Below are 27,120 nucleotides of genomic sequence, written 5' to 3'. Positions count from 1 at the left end.
GGGTTCAATATGTGGTATCGTATGCACGGTGAATTCATCAGTGAAACATGACGAAAACACTCATACATACCGCATTTGACATTTGCGGTTCGCTGACACTGAAGTCGGCATGGTAGGGCCATGCTTCCAACACGGTTCCGAAATTTACAGTACCACAGACCCTCCTTTTGCCCTTACATAGGCAACAACTATACTCATTTTAATCTGAGTCCAGGTCCATATCTACAAAGTCATGGAGATGTTGCTGTAGCATCATCCTATTGCTTAGCTCGTCCCTTGATACAGGTTTCCTTACATATGATGTAACACAGAGGCTACACATTACAGGAGCACACTGTATACATAGACAGAACAGGAAAAGAATGGCTAAGATCGTTCCAATGACTATTAGAATCTTCCATCCCCAAGCTGATATCAGTTCCCAGAACCCCCCATTACCGACCAATCTCCTTTATCCACGTGGATAGATTCTGAAATTTTATGCAGTTTGGAGATGGCCTGATAGATTGTCCGAGCGTTATCTGGTATGAAAATACAACAGCTTGATTGGATAACAGTACATACCCCACCACGATCTGCAAGTATGACATCTAGAACCATACGGTTTTGCAACGTCATGAGGCGATCCGCTTGGAGCTCAGCTGTCAAATTACCAAGGGCACCAGCCGTTACATTAACAGTGGTTTCCACTACACGAGTCAGTTGTCTCAGGTTCCTACTATTGACCATTGGTCCCCAAAACGGCAGGAAACCCAAGAAAAATTCTCCTGCTTCCTGACCGGCAGTATCCTCCTTACTAACAACGCCTCTCACAACTCTGGTCTTGTGATAATCAGAGGCAGCAGTAAATGTCGGCGGTAGTAAATTCGCAACATAACACGTGCCTGAGAAATCAGGGGGCAACCATGTATATGCTCGATCATTACAAACAAAATATGTACCCTTGGCAGCCAAAAACGCAGGGGAGAAATGTGATGGAAAAGTGTACGTTTCAGTACAGTCACTCTTCCCTAGTTGAGCTCTTGGATTTTGTCCATTGCCTTGTAAACAAAGGCGACCCATGTGTGGTACAACCCAAATTGGGGATGAACTTTTGCGCTGTTTCTCGCCCAAACTAATGCTATACCCCGTCGCGTTCCAACCTACATAAGCTCGCAACTCATCCTTGGGAATAGATGTATATACATCGATATCTCTACTCATATCTGCAACTCCTCTCATCAAGGCTTTATTGTTCGAGTTAAGTCTAGTGGAACGCGGTGGTCGCGGGGAGTAGGTTTCAAGCGCAAAAAGAAACATAGTCTGGAATGCCCATGATGAACCATTATAGCTAAACGGCAGCACTAGATATGGGATACCCTTATCAATGGTATGCGGCATCAAACCACACACCCAGCAATTCGTTGTGTTCATAACTAGTTGGTGCTGGTGCAGGAGTTGAACAAATGAATTGTTTACAAATTCAGAACGTCTAGCTGGTTCGTGTTCAGGCAGAGGGTGAAAAGAGTGTGGAAAAATAGTAGGAGGAGGTGTGGGCTGTACAGTGGGTACAAATGGCGCTTGGAAAGACAATAATACACAACCTATAGAAAACATCATTATGCTAGATAGTACGGACAGACATAATACTACAAAACATTTGCTATTCATTATTTTACATATTCTGCTCTTAAAACTTATTTCCTCAGCGGGTCTCTTCATCTCGAGAAACTCCATCCTCTAATCGTGCTGTTCGCAGCGGATGAGTATCTTCTGCTAAGCAGTACACCTGTCAGTTCAGGGAACGCCCTAGACCAACCAGAACCGTTGACCTAACGTCTCCGGCTTGTACCCCAAAGTCTTGGCGCCGCGACCCTACAGCTAAACCCGGATGGTGGTTCAAAAAATAAAAAATAGAAAAGTTTCTCAAATGAGAGAGCTGCGCTATCCAAAAATATCAAAGGAAAATAATTTTTATTTGTCCATAGTCCTTGGCCTCAAATTATACCTGTTTTTCCCAGGTACTGTCTGGTCTTGAAACAAGAGTTCAGGCTCCGTGGTGTCCAATCGAATTGATGGCGATATAGCTTCTTGCAGAATGTCGTCACTTTCTTGCTCTGAAATTGTTCCCTTTACACGTGCATCGCTAAAAGGCACAAAACGAGGCACAGTCTCAGCCTCGGAGTCAGCGATCCCCTCCTGGACCCACCGATCATACGGTAGGGGCAAAGGGATCCTCTTGCAATGTATGCCGTGTATCCAATTATTTTTCCCTTTCACTCGAACCGCTGATCTTGTCGATAGAAGGACGAGGTGGGGGCCGATCCAACGGGGCTCATCATTTTTCGTACGTTGAAAATTTTTAATCAGCACCCACGATCCAGGATTAATAGGGTGTCCCGGAGCTTCAGAGGCCTGGGGCAGAGTATCGTGAACCTGTTGGTGTAAGACACGCAATTTAGCTGTCAATTCATACAGATAATCAAGCAGTACTGGATGTTCGATTTCACTAAATTTTGTTGGTCTTGGCACACCCCATACATTGGCCGGGCGGCCAAATACAATTTCGTAGGGACTAAGTCCCACTCGCGAATGCACAGTCATTCTTGTTGATAGGAGTGCTAAGGGCAGAGCGTCAGGCCATTTAAGACCGGAGCTCGCCTGAATTTTGGCCAACTTAAGTTTCAAAGTGCCATTGTAGCACTCAACTAATCCAGCTGATTGGGGGTGATTTGCAGCGTGGAACTTCTGCTTAATGCCTAGTCCCTCACACACATCCTTCATCACTCGACCTACAAATTCACTCCCGTTATCACTCCATACCATCCTTGGCATTCCGAACCTAGGGAAAAATTCTTTGACAAGGGCTTTAGCTGTGGATAAGGCCGTATCGTCTTTTAGGGGATATGCTTCTATCCATCTTGAAAAAGCGCAAACAACAACCAGTACATATTTCAAATTGTTGCACCTTTCCATGTGGATGAAATCTAGTTGCAGAACCTCAAATGGATATGATGGAGGCGCAAAATGACCAGCTGGAGTTGGGGTTCCCCTACCAGGATTGTATTTCAAACATACCATGCAATTTTTGACCACATTCTCCGCACACTTGGGAATACCAGCATTCTGCCATACTGGAGCCAACAACTTACAAATCCCTTTCACACTGATATGTGCCATTCCATGTGCCATCGTAACCACTGGAAGCACATATGCATCAGGTAACAACCATCGCCGGTGTTCTGACAAATCAACCCAACAACCATTTTCATCCAATTTACCCTTACTTTCTTTCCACATACTCAATTCTTTCTCTGTGGCTTCAGCTTGAAGGGACTTCACACTCTCTATCGTGTCTTCACACATTCCAACATCACCAACCCATCTTGCAGGGCCTGCAACATACATTCGGGTTTTCACATCTTTTGCTGTTTCTTTCGCGGTTTCGTCAGCAAATGCATTACCACGCCCAACATCATCGGTAACCTTCTTGTGTGCGCTGCATTTCACAATCGCGACTTGTAACGGCAAGGTCAGTGACTCAAGGAGATCATTCACTAACTGACCATTCTGAATCTTAGTTCCATGCGAGGTCAGGAACCCACGTTCTTTCCACAAACGCCCAAAACTATGGGCCACGCCAAAGGCATACTGACTGTCAGTATATATGTTCACTTTCATTCCTTTCGACAACACGCATGCTCTTGTAAGTGCAATTAATTCTGCTGCTTGAGCCGAATTATGTGGTATACGTGCAGTTTCAACAATCGTGTGCAAAGTCGTGACAGCATATGCAGCAGTCGTATCACCATTCGGAAGCTTGAAGCACGAACCATCCACTCATAAGGTACCATCACATTCAACCAGGGGAGTATCTTTAAGATCCACTCTCCCTTTTGTTTCTTCTTCTGTTCTGAACAGACAATCATGCTGTTCAACCTCATCTGTGTCTGCTGAAATTGGCAATAATGTAGCTGGATTCAGCGTGTTGCACCTTTTTATGTGCACATGGTTTGCTAACAGTGTCAATTCATACCCTGACAATCGAGCATTAGTTAAATGCTGTGTCTTGGTCCTGTTTAACAATGTGTCCACTGCATGGGGAACCATTACGATCAATGTGTTATTCATCACTAGTCCAGCAGACTGTCGAATAGACACAGCTGCTGCCGCTGTGGCTCTTAAACAACTTGGCAATGCCTTAGCTACCGGATCCAAAGTCGACGAAAAATACGCGCATGGACGCGGTCTGTCTCCAAAAGACTGTGTTAACACTGACAATGCGCAACCTTCCTTTTCATGAACATAAAAATGTAAAAGGCTTACTATAGTCGGGGGGTACCCAACACAGCTGAACATAATGCCTTGCGTAATTCCCAAAAAACTTTTCTGACACTCTTCAGACCATGGGACAAGATTCGGTGTATCTTTACATGTTAATGCTATCAAAGGTTTTGCCAGCAAAGAAAAACTCGGGATCCAGTGCCTACAGTATGAAGTAATGCCCAAGAAAGCACGCACTTCTCTCTGTGTCCTTGGCACGCTTAATTGTGCAATGGCCTGGATTCTTTCTGGGGTCAGCTTCCTTCCCTCCTTCGATAAGAGATGACCTAAATAGGTCACTTCTTGTCGACAATATTGCAGTTTAGAGAGAGACACTTTGTGATGAAAGGCAGACAAGTGACCCAACAATGACGATGTAGCTCCTTTACAAATCTCCTCAGTATCTGCGGCGATTAATAAGTCGTCAACATACTGAATAAGGGTAGCACCACTAGGTAAAACAAGTGCATCAAGCTGCGCTTTTAAAGCCTGACTGTATATTGATGGACTTTCACAGTAGCCCTGTGGAGCGCGTTTACAACGGAAGCTTCGACCTCTTAAACAAAAGCCAAAAATATCCCTGCTCTCCTCTGCAATTGGGATACTAAAGAAAGCATTCTTTAAATCGATCACTGAGAACCAAGCAGCGGAAGCTGGGATCATAGTTAACAAGGCAGTTATATCAGGGACGACTGGAAACTGTGGCACAACTACCTTATTGACCTCTCTAAGATCGATCACAAACCTGTAAACAGGTGGCTGAGAAGGGTCAGCACGCTTTAAAACAGGCAGAACCGGACTATTGCAAACGTTGCCTCTTGTCTCTTCAATTACATCCTTCTCAATTAAATCACAGATAATTGCTAACAACGCTTTTTCACCTTCATGAGAGATCTTGTACTGGGGAATGCGTGGCAATTTAACATTGGCTTTCAAAGTGACAACATACGGCGGTATTTCCAAGAGGCCCACATCATTAGGGCCAGTGGCCCAAAGGGCATCAGGAAGAGACGACAATTCAGCTGGCAGTTTATTCTTCGACAAATACATGGGAGAAATCACTTCCCTACCCAGTGTAAGTTGTACTCCCGAGGGGGAACAATATAATGTCGCATGTAATCTCTTTAACAAATCCAATCCTAATAGGTTTTCACCACATCCTGTCGTTAGGATAAGGGGTGCTTTCAGCTCACAAGGTCCAACAGAAAGGGCCATAGGACTTGAGATCGGGTTCTTAACCGGGGCGCCAGAAAAACCTACTGAAACATTCATTTCGCCGGACAAAGGCGCGCCAGGGAGTTTTGAGCGCATAATAGAACTCTTTGCAGCACCAGTATCCAGCAGAAAGGGCTCTGTTACACCCGCTGTAGTCACCTTAACATACGGTCCGCTCTGATCCACTGGCACTGAAACAACTCCCTCTCTCTGTCTATGGCTGTCCTAGTAATCATTACCTTCCGTATTATCGTCTTCTACATAATAGTCATTATTATAGTACTGCGCTGTCTTGCCAGTTGCACTGGCTTGCTGATAAAAACTATTTATCGTATTCTGAGGCGGAAGAGGACGCGCGTTCTGGGGAACATTTCCACGCCCTCTACCTCTTGGAGCTTGCTGGCCACCTCTACCTTTTGCGCCATAAGCATTATTCGTGCGCTGCAACAATCTAAGACAATTATTTTTAAAATGACCTTCCTCCTTGCAATATGAACACTGATTGGGACCGATAGGGACACGTGGTTGATAATACCCATACATTTGCTGATTATTCTGAAACTGTTGGGGTTGCTGATAGATACCCTGGGTTTGCCTATAATTATTCTGACCTCCACGTGGCGGATAAGCCTGCTGTAAAAGAACCTTCGTTTTTAATTCTTTCGTTTTCTTGTCTGCTCTATCCTTCTCATCTTGATCCCTATTTTCTTAATACTGTGCAGTAGCCAGTATTTGCGCTGAAGAGGAAACGGCCCAAGAACTCTCCGAATCTTTTAATTTTTTACACAACTCTGGAAGCAAATTAGGCACAAATTTATCAACAAATAACCGTTGACCACCTTCTGTACTCATGTCTTGACCACTGTGGTCGATAAATGTTTCTTCAAACCTGGTGAAGAAATCGGACACTGTTTCATCTTTCTTCTGTTTGCATGCGGATAATTTATCCCAATTTACACGTATTGCGGGCATTAAAGTTTTCATATAGTTAATTATTCTACCAGGGAGTTCTGCTACCGCGGGCTCAGGCTTGGCACCACCAACCTGTCTATTGTCTGCATTAATGATATTAGCCCATGTGTCACCTAGTTCTGCAACATGATCTGTATTACGAATCAATCCCCACAAAGGCTGTGGAACAACATTCCCGAACAACATATCTATGTCGGCTAGATTCATGACACATGATTCTGCAGTCTGCGATAACTCCTTATAATATCCTGCGGGGTTCTTACGGGGGTCAGGCAATGTCTGCTTAAGCGCTAAAACTTCAGATCGCTTCCAGGGAACATGTACCCAAACACGCTGAAAATGAGCTGGCATAGCAGCAATACCATTCGCGGCATCAGCCGCAACAGCTTCCTTCCATACCGGAGGGACTTCTCTCATAGGGTACTGTTGCACCTTTTTACCAGAGGAGTCAAGCCCAAACAGTGACTGAGAAGGATCCTCAATCCTAAAAGATATCAATGTCGCAACTGCTTTCCTAACATCGGGACCCACAATCGTACCTTTTCCAAATTCAAATCGCACTTGACACAACTCCTGCGGGCTTGGGTCTAAACCATTATCTTCCAATTCCTCATATAGGAATTCACACATTTTCTCAAAAACGTATCTCTGTTTTGGTGCTTCCCACTGATGAAAAACATTCACAACAGATTCTACATCATATCTTGAAGGATAAATAATCCACCTATGTGCCATGTGGTCCAATACTTCTTTCTCTCCAGAACCAGGCAGCTGACTACACAACTGCTTACGTTGTGAACCAGGGGTCGTACTAGATGACCCAAAGAGGGGTGATATAAGACTAGTTACTGCACTAGCTATTCGTTGTCGTGCAGAAGGAGAAGTTGAGGCAAGAACCAGGGGAAAAACAGAGGGAAGAAAAACGGTGTAGATACAGATACAGGAGTAGTAGCAGGTAGGGAACCAAGGGGGGCAGCTGATGTGCTAGGTAAAGTCGTAGGGAGCGCAGAAGAGGTAGGTAGCAAAATCGGCGTCCCTTGGGAAGGCTGCGCTGCAGGGATAGGAGCCGGCTGAGGAAGAGCTGGCGGCTGCGGGAAAGCTTGCGGTGCTTTAGCTGGAGGTTGTACATTTAAGGGTTGCGGAGGTGCTGTAGCATTTTGCGCATACGGGGGGTGGCGAACTTAGCAAATGCGACATTAGGGGGTCTTTCTCCTTTTCTTTTAACGCATCTTGCTGAAGGGGCGGCAAAACTGGGTAACATTTATCAATGACTAGTTTGCGTTGCCTGTGCAACTGCTCATTCATTTGGTCCTCTTCATTATCTTTAAACTGCAAAGCTGCTTGCATTATCGACATACCTCTCTCTCTTTTATTTTTCTTTGCTAATTTAATTTCTTTTTGTTTGGCTTCCTTTCGCCATAGGCGGAAAGAATCAAACATCGCCGGCCGGGCTTTCTTCTTGAATAATTTAACTTCTAGGTTATCTAGGATTTCTGTGTCGAAACTACCATTTTGGGGCCATTTTAAAACACCATCCTTCCTGGTGTATCGGATCCATACTTCATTATACGTAATGGGGCCCACGCCATGTTTCACATAAAGCTCATAAGTTGGAGTTCCAATTGGAGGAACCGGACACGAATCCTCGAATCGGGAATCCCTTTTACAACCAAAACAAAACAAATTTCCAAATATACTAGAACCAGGCATCTTCGCTCACTAGTCTAGTTTCAAACTTCAAAGGATTATCAAATACGATAGTCTCGTGAATACACGAGTCCTCTGGCTTTGGCACTTGCAAGTCCCAAATCAAAGCGATCCCGAAGGATACCAAAATCCCGAAGGATACCAAACAAACTGGGAGACGCTCCACTTATACTTAACTGAGGTATCGATGACTTCACCAGAAGACTCTCTCAATTGTTTCGCTCTACCAAATCGTCAAGGGTCCAAAACAGGGTGATAGTCAGGGCAGCAGTCCTTCGTAGCCGTCGGGACGCGGAGAACCTCGCAGAAAAGACTTTCGGACCACGTCGACATGCAGGGGTCGATGAAGTGGCGGCCTTCCTCCAGAATTTCCACACGAAGCTCCCCACGAACCTCTGGCTTGGACCAGTACCGCTGAAATCGCTCCGAGTTGGGCGCCAACTGAAGTACCGGGTTTTTAGAACCCAGCGGTGCAGGGGAACACACCCTAAGACTTCGGGTTCTTCCTGTTTCAGACCTACAGAAACACAGAGTCTTCTAGATGAAATCAAAGATCGTATTTATTGGCTGCAGACCAATCACAGGTATCCGAGAAGTACAACACGATGTATGTTCTCAGGAGACTGCTCCTGAACCAAAAACCAGTCTTTACTTATATACACAAAATTACGCTGGGGGCAACACCGCCCCTATTTTACAAGTGGTCATTCACATATTTTAGTTTCAAAGAAACAGCAGAGCCATAATGACAATCCCACATTTCAGTTCATTAAGCATACGGTCATTTTACCCAGCAAGGCTCAGAACCCTCATCAGATAACAGCGGACCCCAATAAAACGGGCACCTCCTGCTCGTAAAACAAGCCATAAAGTAGGAAACAGAGTCAGGTGTGAAATAGCTTAGTCAGAGATTGTGTGCGAACAAGGACTTTATGATGGGTCGAGCCCTGATGCTAATCACATTAGGCCGCGAGAAAAGGAACTGGCCGGACAGGATTGACCTCGGGCAGCGGAGTCAGTTTGCACAGGTCAGAGAGAAGTCATAGAAGGTGTACGTGTCCTTTAGGCCTAGGCATGGCCTTAGTGCGCAGCCTATGTGAGGGCAACCACAAAATGGCTACTGTTCTAAAATGGAACCCAAGGGTTCAATATGTGGTATCGTATGCACGGTGAATTCATCAGTGAAACATGACGAAAACACTCATAAATACTGCATTTGACATTTGCGGTTCGCTGACACTGAAGTCGGCATGGTAGGGCCATGCTTCCAACACGGTTCCGAAATTTACAGTACCACAGAACATGACGAAAACACTCATACATACCGCATTTGACATTTGCGGTTCGCTGACACTGAAGTCGGCATGGTAGGGCCATGCTTTCAACACGGTTCCGAAATTTACAGTACCACACTCCCCCACCCCGCCTTTCCGCCCCACGGAACTCCCTCCACGGGCCGCGGCTGATTGTTTGCATTGATGGTAATTAATCTACAACGATAAGCATACAGTAGGTTGTTACATAAAAGCCAACGACTAAAGCACTATGGGCCGGGGTGTCACTGGGTCAATGGGTAAGTGTACATATGTAGGAGGAAAATACTTCTGCCAAACTTTTCAATTGACGTAGATTCGAATTGACACAATAACGAAACACTATATACTCTGATAGTTTAAAGACGTTTGATAAAAACAAGTCAGAAGCTACCTATATTGAAAAGTAGTGACCTGATGATTATGACAAGCATATTAAAAATGATGGACTGCCATTAAAAAAATGAAGAGAATAGTTTAATATTGATGAATACACAAGAAGGACCATGGCGTTTTGAGGCACAATAAGAGGAGAAGGGCCATTTAAATTCTTCCACACTTGTGGGCCTACATTTACCTACGTAGTGATTAATTTGAGTGCATATGTATAGTTTTTTAGCTTTGCTATGGATTCCTAGAATCCAAGCAATATCAAAGCAATGGTAGCAACATTCTCGTAGAGAACCTGCTGTTGAATCAATAGGTAGCTACGACATTAAGGTTCTGAGATTCTAAGCGGGACGCACTTTTCCGACCCCTGCTCAAATCACTATAATTTCACATAAGAACTAATGGATATATTGGAAAGTTATTTATAAGTTAAGTTTTATGTTTATTTTTATTGAGCATTTGGTCTTCTTGGAGCTTACCTGCAAAAATAAACTTTTCATTTAACCTGAGTCTGGTGGTGTTTGCAGAGAGGCATAGGGTTCGCTTACGAGTTTGGCATTCTCACCATCGTATGACTACGGCAGTGGTCCGAAAAAGATCACTGAGGCAGCGGTCTTCTGCCTGCCGTATTACGATGCATGCAGTCTGAACCTGTGTCAATGGAGTGGTTCCTGTGTGGCCCGCGGCGGACAGCAATGTTGGTGATGCATAATCTGTTGCCATCGGGCCGCGGCTTGCCACAGAGCCGATTTACAAATAGACAGTTTTACTGGTGGTCCCCTTGCGGTTGTTACCAGCGCTGTACGCTCTCAGCAAAGCACCAGAACAGTGCCCATTGGATGGATACAAAAAAGACACAGCTGATATCCATTGGCCACTTGGACACACCTGTAAATCACTCTATAAAACACACCCTATCCCAAATCATTATCCTTTGCCTCTCCACTGCAGCATAGCAAGACAGACACCACAATTTTCTATTGAGATAAGGCAGCCTTTTCCCTATCCAATTTAACACTCTCCACACAATTTTGTTGCATTTTTTTCTATTATCCCTTGGTATTTTTATTTTCATTGTCACTAACTTTAATTTAGAGTTATGTCATGTCAAAAAAATCCAAATTCTTCAGAGACTGAGTTGTCAGTCACGGTGGATGAAATCATAAGAGTAGAGCCACAATTGTTTGGAGCGCAAGTCTAGCATACTCCTGTGGGACATGATAGTCAACAGAATTAATGCTTTAGGTACTACCCTGCGCACAAAGGAGAAAATAAGGAAGAGGTGGAATGACCTGAGTGGAAACATGCGTTCCCTGGCCTGAAGACTACACCTGGAGGCCCAGAGTACCGGCGGCGGTCTTCCCAGTGCCTCAATATAACTCTTTCCTTGGGAGGAGAAGTTCTTGCCATCCTGTATTCTGAGGGCTTCACCGGAATAGCTGGGGGAGTGGAATCTGGTAGGTTACACCTCACTAACTGCCACAACACTTCAATGTCCTCTATGCTCTTATCTCATTTCAGCTTTTGCTATCATGTTGTCTGTCTACTTTCTTAATATGTAAAGAAGTATGTTTGTTTGTCAGTGCCAATGGGTATTGTTGAATATAAAGTCACATGTATCAATCTCCATTACATGCCACATGTTGGAATGCTGTCTGTAAGTGTATTACTATTACATAATCATCCCAGAACCCATGATATGTGTCAATATGTAAATGTATGGTCCAGCCCAACTGCAATTTGACAACAGGTATGTTCCACTAACCATATTGCAAGTGTTGAGATGTAGAAATTGAAATTACTACAACTACCATGAGGTCCTGTTTCTGTAACAGAAAATATGATGCAATAGTGATTTTGCCCAGTCTCAGTTGTCTGATATGTTACAACTGAGGTTCACTTCTCATGGAGTTAACTATTTGTCAAATATTGGGAAGTAGAGGTTGAAATGACTACAACTACCATGAGGCCCTGTTTCTGTAGCAGAAAACAAGATGCAATAGTGATTTTGCCCAATCTCACTTATCTGACATGTTGCAACTGATATTCATTTATCATGGACTAGGCAAAAGTACATACAATGCTCTACTCAGAGACCTGTCTGCCTACTTAGCTTGATGTTGTCCTGGCCTCCTCAACTGTAACTATTGATGGCATTAGCGACACCATATCAAGTGGGTGCCTCAACTTTTGTAAGGCATTAAGCTAAGCCAGCTGATTAGAAGGGGCTGGTGGCCCATTGACTCTGCACTGCTCACATGATGACTGATCCTAAATATACAACCAAGCTGTGTGTTTGCCTGCATTGTGCACAACTAGGCCTGGGATTGGTTAAACACACAAGTTATCTCTCCACTATGTTGGCTTCAGTGTTTGTGAGATGTCATGTTCATTCCTTAATCCAAAATGCATCATATCAGCTGCTCAATTCTAGTACATGTATTGAATGGCTCCAAATGTCTTGTTAACAAGTTCAGTACCATGGAAATATATCAGACTAGTAATCTCTACCTATTTTGTTTTTCCTAGGTCTCTACTTACTGTGACACAAAACATTTGGCTGTAGATACATACCACACTTTCACCAATAACAATGTTCTCTATTTCACAACCGGTCGATCTGGCACAGCACCTGGGCCAAGCTTGTCCACCTAACAGACTACCACTCCACCCCTGGATGAAGCCCTGAGTAATGACAACACTCCTGGACATGTGGACGTGGATGATGGCCCTGGCACATCTAGTCAGCCTGGGCAGACGTCAACAGTGAGTCTCACTGTGCCCAAACCAACATTTCCCACCCTGGCTGCAACACCTCAGCCAACCCTAGTCTCCCCAACCTGTGTACCTAGCACAGTCACTACCATCTTGTGCCTCCCAGTCCAGGATTCTGAGGTGACAATCACCAGCCCAGTCACAGAGGAACCAGGAACCAGTGTGAGAGGGCACCCTTGGCCAAGGGCACAGGCCTGTGGGGGAAGGGGTAGTGGGAGGGGTACTGTGGGCCAGCAGAGTGAGGCCACTGGGGGCACTCACACCCAGACCACCATTGACCAAGTATTGGGAGTCTATCAGTACTTCCAAGATGTGATGGGCCAATTATTGATGGAAATCTGGGAGATGAAGCAGTTGCAGAGAAGCATACACAAGCAGCTGGCCACCCACAACACTAACATGGGCCAGCTCATTGGGGTGCTGCAGGACATCAACACAACCCTGTGCAGGGCTTTTCCACCACCATCGACCTCTTCCTGTGGTCCAACTACATCCGGGCCATCTACATCTGTGGCAGCCACAGGAAGGGCGGCCCTGCCAGAGATACCCCTGTCTCTGGATGGCAAGACACCCACCACCGCCAGCAAGAAACCTCAACCTTAATTTCCTCCAGTGTGTGTAACTCTGTGGACTAGTTCTGGACACCTTTCCCTTTCTGATGGGAGTAGTATTTTGGACTCTGGACTTTTGGCATCTTCAACTATGGTTTCATTCACCATAACTGACTTCTTCACTTTTTTTGTTATGTTTATTTTTGCACAATGTATCTCTTCCCCCTTGCCACTTTAATAAATACACAAGTCACAACCTCATTGTCTGCTGTAGTAAATCTCACATCTAACAATGTATATGTGTTTTCCCATGTGAACTTTACAAATAATCTATTTGTGTAAGCATTGATATGTTGCATGTACACAATGTTTAGTTCAGGATCACAACCGTGTCACACCAACACATACATACAAGTGTCTTGTCTCATAATATTTTTATTCCATTGCTCCAACATGGAAGGAGGGGATACATCAGACAAATTCCTATAGAATAGGCAAAAATAAAATTGAGCTATATCATCAGCTGGAGCATTATCGCCTACCTCACAAAGGAATCTCACATTATTTGAACTAATAAACAGACACATGGCAGTACAATAGTTTCTGATCATAGGGTCATTACAATCCACTGTTTCTGCATCTGGTGGAATCTCACAAGCAAGTGTCAGTGATGTGCCACAAGCACTTTGGCCTACAATGAGGAGACACATCAACTGCTAAATAGAGTTTATATGCAATGAGGATTTATCCACTGTGAAGGGAGACTAGCATGATTTGGCCCCACAACAACATTCTGTTGGAGGACCTGATGGCACACATATTGTCATAAGACATGACAAGGAACAAGTCCAGTGGATTCCTCATAAATTCCATCCTATTGCTGTGCAAGCTGTCTTGGTACAGGTTTTGTACACCCAAAGTCTGTGACAATCATTCCCAGGAACAATCCATGTACACTTCGTACATCCAAATAGCATCATATACCTGCTAATGTAACAACTCTCAAATGTCCAAGTGAAGATGCCATAGTGAAGGTACCTAAAACAGACGAAAACAAAGACTAGCTAAGAAACCATACATCGGACACTATTCACATAGTCAACTTCTGGAGAACACAGTCCACGACAAAAACCGAGGCTAAACCACGCAGCACTAACAAAATGACAATGTGTCAAAACATTCCTCGAAAAAACACCATTCACCAGAATTTGCCAGAGCTCGATTTTCCTAATATTTTCCTTGAACATACTCCTCACATCACCACAGCAAGAGTTGCTTTAATAGTCTAAGTCATTACATCTCACAACATACTTACACTCATGAGAAGAAGTTGTCGATGAGATCTTGACACAATTCAGCTCCTTCCTTTTCACCACTATCATCATCATTTGGCACTTCAGGATCCTTACCTGGTGGTGCCTCATGGTGTCCATCCTCTGCCATATAAGGGATGTCGCATTGCAGGGCGGCATTTTGGAGCATGTACAGGCCATGGTGATCTGACACACCTTCCTGGGTGAGTAGAGGAGGTCTCCCCAGTCTTGTCCAGACCTCTAAATCTGGCCTTCAGGAACCAAAAAGCCCGCTCCACTGGCTGGCATGTTCTTCCATGGGCCTCATTGAAGTGGACTTCCTCTGGTGTAGTTGGATTGATTTCTCAGTGGCTCCAACAACCATGGACAGTTGGGATACGCTGAGTCTACTAAAGGGAAGATAGACATGGGTGCAACAATAAGTTACACACTTTCTGATTCTACCACCTGACATCAGCCACACAAAGTTAAGACAGATCAAACTTACCAACAAGCCAGGACCTCTCTGTTAGTAGTTGTGACATCAGCTGGGGTATGGTGCTGTTCTGCAGTATGAAGGCTGATCCTGGGAACCGGGCACAGATGTTTGAGATATACAAAGCTGGTGAGCAGACACCTTGCACATAGATAAATGGAAGTGCCTCCTGTTACGGTAAACTTATTCCCTGGCTTGCAGTGGCACTAAGGAAATATGGTTGCCATCAATGGCTCTAACCACATGTAAGATGCGGCCTAATCCATAGAAGTCAACCTTCACATTAGCTAAATCCTCACGACTGGGAAACTGTCTGTAGCTGTCAATGTGTCTCATTGTTGCTGAAAGCACGTCTCGTAATACACCACTAAACAATGGTTGTTACATACCACTAGATATAGCCACAGTGTATTGAAAGGAACCTGTGGCCAGAAAATGCAATACTGCCATACGTCTCACAATAGGTGGGATACATATTGGATCAGTGTTTTGAAGAATGAGATGAGGCTCCAACTAATGACATAAATCCTGTATTCTTTGTCTATTCAAATGGAACTTCTTGATGCCATTCCTTTCTTCCATGGTCTGAAGGTCTGGAAATTGGCAGTACAATGGAGGCTGTTGTCTCCTCCCTCTCCCAGGGTACCTATGTGTGGGGTGACAACAATTTTGAACATTGGTCACATGGCCCACAGTAGCAAATATGAAGCATAAGCCAAAGTCATGTGACAAAACATAACTGGTTCAGAAAGCATTACACTTATTCCCGTGATAATGTGTACTGTCGAACAGCCACCTATAATCCCCATTGTGGTCTACACATGTGCCTGTAACAGAAATGTGCACATTATACATCCAAAAATGTATCACGAGCACCCTACTATTGCCAAGCTAGAATTGTTCTCACTACATACCGTCGCCGGCGATGTACAGTGCACTGCGGTAATATAGCGTTTATGCACAGTAATTCACTCCACTGATGTTTGTGGAAAGGAAATTACAGAGCAATGTAGCAATACATCTCTAAGTATGTTACATCACATTTGTAGTGGTGGTGATGCACTTAAAGGTCACCAATACTGCAGTTCCAACCACTAAAATTGCGGATCCCTGACCTCACATGTAGGGCATCCGGAATCTACCGCTTCCAGCAGAAGTCGACCACACGGTGGGTGGTTTTATCTACGGTGGACACAGCCATTGGCTAACATTGATGATTGTGACGGTAGCAGGCCAATGGCTGTGTCCGTCTGTGCTGATGACCACGTACGAGGCATACATGTACTCCATGGTTTGAAAAATAACTCACTTGACTCCACACACTACTGCTATGGACTTTTGGCATCTACAACTATGGGAACCCCCTTTCTGAGAGGGAGGAGCTCAGGGATGTTCTCAGAGAGGGGGTTGTAGCCACATTGCAATTAGGTTCGCAATGCGCGGAGGTTTCCCCAATGACGAAGCATGCCACCTACGGGTGGGTGAGGGAAATCTTCTTGTAAAAGGGATACTCCAGCACTCTCTTATTCTATTTTTCATTTCTAATTTTAGACCCAGGGGCCCTGCTGTGTATTGTTACTTCTAATGTTGTTGAGTTAGTCCCTGCAGGTCCTTAAATCACCTCAGGCTCTCTTTTGTGTGTTAGTTACTGTAAAAAAAACACCAAAACTGTATACCATACTTACAGTCTGAAGTGGAGCTCATGGAAATGCAAGGGACTTCCCCTCTGCTCCAGCACTAAGCAGCAAAAACTCCTTTTGTCCATTGGTGAAACACATTCAATTAAGCTGCATCTACTGATGTACTGAAATTAAGCACTCTGCCATCTGAATTGTCTTATCTGAGTTCCTTGCAGGACAGGCAAAATATGGGTATCATATTTTAAATCCAACACCGTCAGTGCGGATTGTTTGGGACAAAGGAAACACTTATAAATTAAAAGGCAAGTAAGACAAGGTGGATCCTACATTTATCCCTCACAGAAGGTGAACAGCCACAGACAGAAACTCGCCCCACCAGTGTCCGTTCAGTACCTAAAATTAAGGCACTTCCTTTGTGGAACATGTATGAAGGGAGGCCTGTTTTATGTCTGTGATTTTGCTTGTTAAAAATTTACTGATGAGTACCTGGGTCTTACATGTGTGTGGTGCACATGAAGGTGGTCTTAATTGCACTAGGCTAAGGATATCCATCTCGGACATTCCAGCCAGCACCAACACACTTTATGCATTTCCCTGAAACCTAATTACTTGGTGGTGGGAGAGGCCTCTATCCATTCCATTTAGCTTAGAGTGGGTTTCCTCTACCTGTGTTGTTACAATGTACCCTGACAACAGAGCCTCCAAACATGAGATATGAGAGAACACTAATTGGTTTCAATGTGGACACTGAGCGGGAAGTAGAAGAAATATACCAGGAAAAATACTGATTCAAAAGTAGAGAGGCTTCAGACATTTAATATTTGCACTCCATTTGGATGACTCCAGTAGCCTGCGTTGGCCCCTCAACTAGACACAGATGATGCTTACACCTTCTGGAAAAGCCTAAGGAGCCTTCTGCTAGACCTGAAGAAAGAATGGAAAACCACTAGCATGCAGGAGCTGAACTCTGCCTAGCAGGAGTAACCTAATCCCTAGACAGTACAGGCCCAACTGACTTAAAGGTCTGCTGTGAGACCACCTAAAGGGCATACGCCTGCCCATGCCCACATGGTCACCCCAGCCCAGCTTACCATTGGGAAGAAAGGCCATTTATTGCCTGGGTCTATGACCAGATCTATCACCTTAACCATGGAGAAGGGTGAGCCTCCACTGGACCCAGAGGGACCAGGTGGTAGGCGATCTTCACACCACTGAGATTGGAAGGAGGTCTTAATGAATCTAGAAATATTTGATCCAACACTTTAGCCATTACAGTTCCAGGGATATTGTTGGTTAAAGTTCAATTCTCTGTTCTTCCAATCTGACTAGTGGCAAGAGGCTACTAGTGCCGCAGTGACTTGCATCAGGCACAATAAATATATGTGAGTGCTACCACCATGGGAAATCTGTAATGCTATCATTTGACACAGGCTCAATTTGAAAAGTACCTTTGGTATACATATTGGGGCCATGCCTGCCTTTGCTAAATATTTCATCAAGAGCCAGAGGGGGCAAAGAGAGTTAACTGCTCCCTAGGTTCCAATAACTGAACAGTTTAATGCAACAAGATACAAGTGACCAAACATGAAGTTGGTAAGGACAGCTCTAGGAGCATATGTGATTCAGGTCTTGTTCTTTGGATGGTAAACCTTTTCCACTGGGTATTTTTGATTTTCAGGTAGTCTTCCCTTTAATCTAGAAGTTGAACTACTTTTCGGGTTGACAAATTGTTATCTTTAGCATCCTTGGGTAGCACAACATTTATATCGCAGCTAAACCTGGATACTAGTCTTCCGCCTGTATGCTGTCAATTAAAACACCATATTTACCTGAGAGACCTGAAATCTTCTTATCTAGTACCAATCCCTAAACATAAAGGTATCTGGGACTCTAATTTGTGACAGAATATATTTATATTTATAAAGTGAAGCACTAGGGTGGGTGTTGACTTTACCTCACATTTTTGATTATGTCACTTGGTCTGAGTTTTTAACCTTCTCTACCTCTTGAAGTAAGCCTTATCTGATTTCTCTTGCTACCTTGAGAGAGCCAAATCACAAAAGGGAGTCTCAATACCCACCCAGGTTAATGTCCAGTATGTTTGGACTGTCCCAGGACTCCAAGAAAAGTCCTTACAATAATGTCTAGTGCGATGAGAATTGTTTTCAGCATACTAAACCACAGGATATGTGAATCAATTGTAGTTAGAATTACCACTGTGTGATGTTTTATAGGCACACATTGTGCATTTGCTGGAGTATTTGACCCCACAGTTGAGCAAATGGTCTGCTTTATGCATGGGTAATCTGACCTCTGCAGCACTCCAAATGTTTCAAACAAATCTAGTAAATCTTCGGTAAATTCTGACTGCTCCTCAGTCAAGTCATTATGTTAAAATCCCCACAAATATGAGGGTCTTATCCTTGGAATTGTTCACATTGAAGTTGCCTTTTACCTGAGGTTCCGGTATACCACTACAAAGTTAGAAGGGGAGTTGATTCTTGCTAAGCAATTAACTGCAAAATGCTTGAAAGAACTAAAATTTGATATCACAATTTGATTACTCTCAAAAACGTTTGAGGCTATAGTAGCAATGCATCCACCTTTCCCATCAACTGAATTAGGACTGCCTTGTTGAACATTAGACTTCAATGTTCTGAAACCCTATTAACTGTCCACAGACATAAGTTCCACAATTACAAGGTGCCCTGTCACACCAGGGGATCTAAAATATTTGACTAACTAGAAAGGCTTTGGATCTGTGGCCAAAGATGTGAAAAGCCAAAATAGGCAAGGACTTAAATATTTTGCTGGCCATTAGCCCTTTGACAGGTCACAAAAAACATACTACAGAACAAACAACTATGGGCCTGATTTAGAGCCTGAATTAATTCTTGGGAGTAATAATACTCTGTTGCAACAGCTACGTAGTATCCTCACCTCCAAGAATGCAGTCATCCCGCTCATTTAGATGTGGACGGACCTTCGTGTTAAACATGGTGGAGACTTCTTGTTCTGCTATCAGGCAGTGTTTATTGTGCAAAAAAAAAAAAGGTTTACTAAAATGCTGCAGGTAGAATCCTGCAATGTTAATGGCTTTAATATTAAAGTCAAAAGACCATCTATGATGGCTTGGTTTAGATCTCTACAAGCCGATATAATGCTCATACAAGTGACACACTATAAGGAGTGCTCCCCCTTAGATAAACCCCCTGGCTATTTTCAACATGAATTCTACTCCTCCCCCAACGCAGCTGTTAGAGGGGTTGCTATATTAGTAACCAAGAAACGCCAATGCGAGATCCTGATGGTTCATAAAGATCATAGTGCCAGGTGGCTCTGGGTACAGATGAAGATTTCAGGCCAACTTTTTAACTTTGTGAGCTACTATGGCCCTACTGAGGACTCCCCAACATCCCTGCAGTCCCTGTATGATTTTGCAACCAATCAGTCCGGGTATCTTGTGCTAGGGGGCGATTTTAATCTATTGATCAATCTAGCCATAGATTGCTCTTGGGCCAATAAAACACAAACAAAACCCAAGTCCAGAAAGCTGTACCTAGATTTTATTAGGTACTTTGCACCAGTAGATTTAAATGTCACGTACTCTTTTAAAGACTGAGTCTGAGATTTGTGAAAATCCTTTCTCAGATCATGCACTGATTACTGTGAAGTTTAGAATTAAAACTCAATCAAAAGCCAGGCCCAGATGGGTATTTGATGAATCTCTCCTTGTTGATGAAAAATGGGCACTGGAGGAGTTTCTAAAATTAAATATTAACACCGCTTCTACGTTTACTGTCTGGAACACCTTAAAAGCTTTCTTTCGAGGCAAGGTGATTGCATTCTTGGCCTTCAAGAGGAAGAAAGAGAATACTCAAAGACTCCAGCTTGAGAAAGAGCTAAGTAGTACAATAGCAGAATATCTTGCTATGCCATCTCCAGAAGGGAAAGCTAAACTCGCTGTGCCATGTCCAACTTAAAATAATTTTTTGTAGCTAAAGAAATTCTACATCATGACTCGGTATTACAGAAAAGATACGAGGAGAGTGATCACATAGGCAGATTTCTAGCTTGGTCTACTAAAAAGAGATCAATACTAACTACATTAAAAAAAATAGTAGACCCAACTACTCTGTGCTCTTCGTCTCTTCCCTCGGAAATCTCAGAAGTTTTTCTTAATCATTACAAAGAACTCTATACCGAAATGCATAATACAAGCTGAGAGGTTGCTTTAGCTTGGCTCGACAGGATAAACATCCCTATATTACCGCCTGAGTTACAAGAGCTCTTGAGCTCAGTTATTTCTCTTGATGAAGTTACACAGGCGATAAATTTATCTCCGGCAGCCAAGGCCTGTGGACCAGATGGAATCCCATCTAAGATCTATAAGATTTTTGCCCCCAACTCTCTGTTTTCTTAAAAACTTTATGTAATGCATCCTTGAAGGGGACCCAGTTCCGGAAAACTTTACTCAAGCTGCAGTAATACGTTTTGTTAAAAAAGGTAAACCAGAAGTTGAGGTTAATTCGTATAGGCCCATTAGTCTATTAAACTCTGATTACAAAGTTTTCACTAAAATTCTTGCAAATAGACTCGCACAGGTTGCCCCTGCACTTATCCATCATGATCAGAATGGCTTTCTTAAAAACAGACTTTTGGCTTCCAACACTCATTATTTGGTGCTGGCGATTAATTACTTCTATACTAATAAAACCAAGGCAGCTGTAATAATGCTTGATGCTGAAAAAGCATTCGACAGAGTACAATGGCAGGTTTTATTCACAATCTTAAACAAATTTGCGATCCCAAGTGTATTCTGCCAGGCGGTGAAAAAGCTGTACCACATTGCAAAAGCGTCCATAATTATGAATGGGGATATCGCAGGCACACTTTCTATCAGTCGGGGGACACACCAAGGTTGCCCCCTTTCCCCTGTGCTATTTTCCCTGTTTATTGAGCCTCTGGCATGTGCTATTCGGCAGCATTATGCTATCGCCACTCCCCTACTGGGATCGGCAAAACTTTAATTATTTGCCAATGACATGGCGCTTTATTTAGCAGCTTATAGGGATAATCTAATGAGAGCCCTGGATAAAATTAGGGAGTTTACTAACATTGAAGGATATAAAATAAATTATGCCAGATTAGAGGTGCTTCTTTTTAATAGCACTAGGGCTGGGCGGAATTGGCATAGTGCCACTATGCAGAATTTTGGAAAAAATGTGTGGGAAACGAGCGCACGTCCTGATGGTCCGTGTGCCCGGGACAGGGGTCTTTCATGCCCGGGCAGGCTCCCCAATCTCCCCGGCTTGACTGGGTTGAGAAGCAGGGACCGGCCCCGGGACCTTGGTTTCGGTCAGGGCCTGGTGTTTGGGAGCCCCCGTCCTGCGGCCTGCCAAGTGTCCATCAGCCCGGGGCAAGGGTCCCTGGTGTAGAGCCCCAGAGACCTGCAAGGGCAGGTGGGAGCCCTACTGCTATGGTTCGGCTCGGGGCGGGCAGATGGGAGTCCTTTCGGTCCCGGCTATCTGGTCGCACCAATCCCCTCGGCCATCTGGTCGCACGCAATGCTTTCCAATGGGGCAACCAGATGGCTGGGCCGCCCTGGAAGTCCCGATGGGGGCTCATTCATCTCCCCCATGCCAGCAAGGGCTCCAGGAGGTCGGGAATGTCCGGGCCTAGAGTCCCTGGAGTCTCTCGTGCACACGGGTTCCCAGAAAGAGGGGTAGCCTTCCTCCGGATTACTAGGGGCAGGGTATGCCGGGACACCCCTCAAGGGCTGGTGGTTCTCAGCCGGGGACCAGATGGGCTGGGCCAGGACAACACCTCCCCTCCGTCCGGGGGCTCCCTCCTCCGGCCCACGGCGTGGCAAAGTGCCCTGTATGGGCTCCATGGGTCCCGGGCAGTCCTCCCCCGGGCGTCTGGGCCCCAGGAGCGCCTACGGGCCTCCCCATGCCTGAGGCCCAGTGTGAGGTCTCCGAGCCCCCCGTAGCCCTGCAGTCCCGAGCCCTGCAGCCCCAGGGCCCTGCAGCCCCCAAACCCTGCAGTCCCCCGAGCCCTGCAGTCCCCCGAGCCCTGCAGCCCCTGAGCCCTGCAGCCCCCGAGCCCTTCAAGGGCAGACGGGAGCCCACCCGCGAAGGCTCGGGCAGGCAGATTGGCGTTATTTCGGTCCCGGCCATCTGGTCGCACCAATCCCCTCGGCCATCTGGTCGCACGCAATGCTTTCCAATGGGGCAACCAGATGGCCGGGCCGGCCTGGAAGTCCTGATGAGGGCTCATTCGCCCCCCCGATCCCAGCCAGGGCACCAGGAGGTCGGGGGCCTCCGCGCCTAGGGTCCCCTGAGTCTGGCGGTGCGCACAGGTTCCCAGAAAGAGAGGTAGCCTTCCTCCGGATTACTAGGGGCAGTGTATACCGGGACACCGCTCCCGGGCTGGCGGTTCTTTGCTGGAGACCAGATGGTCTATGCCTGGACAACACCTCCCCTCCATCCGGGGCCTCCCTCCTCCGCCCCACGGCATGGCAAAGTGCCCGCGACAGGCTCCATGGGTCCCGGGCAGTCCTCCCCCAGGCGTCCTGGCCCGAGAGCTCCGGTGGTCCTCCCCGTGCCTGAGACGCAGCCGGGTGTCCCCGAGCCCCCCTGGATGCGGAGCCCCCGAGCCCTGCGTGGTCAGGCGGGAGCCCTACCGCGAAGGCTCGGGGCGGGCAGATGGGAGTTCTTTCGGTCCCGTATGCCCAGACAACATGTCCCCTCCATCCGGGGGGCTCCTTCTTCCGGCCTGCGGCATGGCAAATTCCCCGGGATGGGCTCCATGGGTCCCAGGCAGTCCTCCCCAGGGCGTTCGGGCCCGAGAGCTCCGGTGGTCCTCCCTGTGCCTGAGGCCCAGCCAGGGTCCCCGAGCCCCCGGTACGCGGAGCCCCCGAGCCCTGCGTGGGCAGGCGGGAGCCCTACCGCGAAGGCTCTGGCGGGCAGATGGGAGTCCTTTCGGTCCCGGCCATCTGGTCGCACCTTTCCCCTCAGCCATCTGGTCACACGCAATGCTTTCCAATGGGGCGACCAGATGGCCGGGCTGCCCTGGAGGTCCTGATGAGGGCTCATTTGCCTCCCAGATCCCAGCCATGGCTCCAGGAGGTCGGAGTCTCTCAGTGCGCACGGGTTCCCAGAAAGAGGGGTGGCTTTCCTCCGGATTAGTAGGGGCAGGGTATGCCAGAACACCAATCCCCGGTCTGGCGGTTCTTTGCCGGGGACCAGATGGTCTATGCCCAGACAACACTTTCCTCCGTCCGGGGGCTCCCTCCTCCGGCCCACAGCGTGGCAAAGTGCCCGCGACAGGCTCCATGGGTCCTGGGCAGTCCTCCCCCAGGCGTCCAGGCCCGAGAACTCCGGTGGTCCTCCCCATGCCTGAGGCCCAGCTGGGTGTCCCCGAGCCGCCTGGACGCGGAGCCCCCAAGCCCTGTGTGGGCAGGCGGGAGCCCTACCGCGAAGGCTCGGGGCGGGCATATGGTAGTCCTTTCGGTCCCATATGCCTGGACAACACGTCCCCTCCGTCCGGGGGCCTGCGGCTTGGCAAAGTGCCATGGGTCCCAGGCAGTCCTCCTCAGGGCGCCCGGGCCCAAGAGCTCCGGTGGTCCTCCCTGTGCCTGAGGCCCAGCCGGGGTCCCCTGGGTCTGTCCCTGGGCCTGCCACGTGGCAGGCTGCCCTGGATGGGGTCCGGTGTGTCTGGGGAGTTTCTCCCTGCTGGGCTTGGTCCAGGGGCCATGGGGATTGGCAGCCTCCCCACCCCAGGCTCCGTCCTCGGTCCTGATGCATTGCAAGGTGCCCGAATGAGGTCCCGCAGGCCCGGGGAGGCTTCCCCTTTGCCTCTGGGCCCGAGAGCCCCGGCTGGGTCCAGGGGCCCTGCCAGGCCCCGTCTCGGGTGTTCCAGCCCTGGGCCCCGTCCCCGGTCTGCTGCCCTGCCAAAGGCCCAGGACGGGGTTCCATCATGCCTGGGGAGCCTTCCCTAGCTTGGCTGGGTTCAGGGGCTCCCTGCGGCCCTGGGGAGGGTGACCTACGCACCCTGGGCTCCGTCCTCAGTCCCGCCGCATGGCAGGGTGCCTGGGATGGTGTCCCCTGCGTCTCTGGGCTTGGGAGCCCCGGCTGGGTCGGGCCCCAAGTCGGGTGCTCTGGCCCTGGGCCCCGTCCCCCGGTCTGCCGGCCCACCAAAGGCCTGGGATGGGGTTCTGTCGTGCCCGGAGAGCCTCCCCCTGCTCGGCTGGGTTCAGCGGCTTCCAGGGGCCCCGGGGAGGGCGGCCTCCCCACTCCAGGCTCTATCCTTGGTCCTGCCGTGTGGGGTCTGGCAGGCTCGGGGAGGCTTCCCCTGCACCTCTGGGCCTGGGAGCCCCGGCTCGGTATGGGGGCCCCGCCGGGCCCTGGGTCGGGTGCTCCGGCCCCATCCACCGGCCTGCTGCTCTGCCAAAGGCCTGGGACGGCATTCCGTTGTGCCCGGGGAGCCTCCCCTAGCTTGGCTGGGTTCAGGAGCTCCAACTGAGGTGCCTGAGGGCCCTGGGGAAGGCGGCCTCCCCACCCCTGGCTCTTTCCTCAGTCCTGCTGCGTGGCAGGGTGCCCGGGGTCGTGTCCGGTGGGCCCGGGGAGACTTCCCCTGCGCCTCTGGGCCTGGGAGCCCTGGCTGGGTACAGGGTCCCGTGGGCCCGGGTCGGGTGCTCCGGCCCTGGGCCCCATCCCCTGGCCTGCTGCTCTGTCAAAGGCCTGGGATGGGGTTCCGTTGTGCGCTGGGAGCCTCCCCTTGCTTGGCTGAGTTCAGGAGCTCCAACTGAGGCCCCTGAGGGCCCTGGGGAGGGCGGCCTCCCCACCCCGGCTCTGTCCTCGGTCCTGCTGCGTGGCAGGGTGCCCCGGATGGTGTCCCGCAGGCCTGGGGAGGCATCCCCTGCGTCTCTGGGCCTGGAAACCCTGGCTGTCCAGGGGCCCCACCTGGCCCCGGCTCAGGTGCTCCGGCCCTGGGCCCTGTCCCCGGCCTGCCGCTCTGCCAAAGGCCTGGGATGGGGTTCTGTTGTGCCCGGGGAGCCTCCCCTTGCTTGGCTGGGTTCAGGAGCTCCAACCGGGGCCCGAGTGAGCCCTGGGGAGGGCAGCCTCCCCTCCCCTGGGCTCCGTCCTTGGTCCTGCCACGTGGCAGGGTGCCCGGGACGGGGTCCGGCGGGCCCCGGGAGGCTTCCCCTGCACATCTGGGCCTGGGAGCCCCCGCTGGGTCCAGGGGCCCTGCCGGGCCCCGGGTCTGCTGCTCCGGCCCTGGGTCCCATCCCCCGGCCTGCTGCTCCACCAAGGGCCCAAGACTGGGGTCTGTCGGTCCCGTGCAGGCCTCCCCTGCTTGTCAAGGTGTCCGCGGGCCCCAGGTCAGAGGGCCCGTTGGGTCCCCCTCGCAGCCTCCATTGCTGGGGCCCAGCTGGGGCCCTGGGCCTCCAGACCCCCATGCCCCAGCACCTGCTCACTCTTTCTTTGGGGCACAGAGCGACCAGGTGGCTTCCCTTTTGAGCCAGATGGCCGGCATCTGGTCGCACCTTTCCCCTCGGCCATCTGGCCGCACCTATCCCCTCGGCCATCTGGTCGCACGCAATGCTTTCCAATGGGGTGACCAGATGGCCGGGCTTGCCTGGAAGTCCCGATAAGGGCTCATTTGCCTCCCCGATGCCAGCGAGGGTTCCAGGAGGTCGGGTACATTCGCGCCTTGGGTCCCCTCTGTCGCCTCATGTGAACGGATTACAAGAAAGGGGGATAATTTTCCTCTGGATAACTAAGGAGAGGGTCAGTCAGACCTTCGTGAGGTCTGGCGATTGTGAGACAGGGGAAGGCAGCACCCGGACCCGCAAGCCGGGGCCCCCAGGTGCCCGTGTGCGCACCTGCCTCTCAGCCTCTTCCCGATGGTCCTTTTTCTCAGAGTTTGCTCCATCAGACCTCCGTGAGGTCTGGCGATTCTGAGACAGGGGAAGGCAGCACCCGGGCCTGCCCGCCGGGGCCCCCAGGGGCCCGGGTCTACGCCTGCCTCTCAGCCCCTTCCTGATGGGCCTTTCCTTTGAGCCTGCTCACCCCAGGAGCAGGCAGAGATTTGAAGCCAGCATCCCCCTGCGCAGGGTGGCCTGCCAGGGGATGCCTTGGCCGTACTCTGATCGTTTGGGCACTCTCTGTCCGTTTAGGGATGGACTGCTTGGCCAGCCTCGGCTGTTGTTTCAAGCAAGGAGCTTCCTCCCCGCATGGACTGTCCGACTCGAGGTCCTGCCGCCTGGCGTGTGGCCCTTCACCCCACCCAGCAGAGCGAAGGCCGAGTGGCCCCGGCAGCTCGTGTCCCCCAGTGGTCTGACCCGAGCGGAAGGGGTCGGTGGCGCCAGGCCCTCGGATGCTGCTCCCCAGCAGGTTCGTAGGCCCCGTGCGCCACGCTGTCACTCCTCTCTGCCCAGTACATTTCCACAGCAGTTCAGAA

General features: G+C 48.5%; 1 pseudogene; it reads left to right on the top strand.

Moving 5' to 3' along the window:
• Positions 1-13,469, top strand: part of LOC146870916 (uncharacterized) — a 31,409-nt pseudogene extending 17,940 nt beyond the window's left edge.
• The last annotated feature ends 13,651 nt before the right edge of the window (positions 13,470-27,120 follow it).

The sequence above is a fragment of the Triturus cristatus genome, chromosome 1_1, assembly GCF_964204655.1.
Source record: "Triturus cristatus chromosome 1_1, aTriCri1.1, whole genome shotgun sequence".
Lineage (NCBI taxonomy): Eukaryota > Metazoa > Chordata > Amphibia > Caudata > Salamandridae > Triturus > Triturus cristatus.
This window is presented reverse-complemented; position numbering and strand designations above follow the sequence as displayed.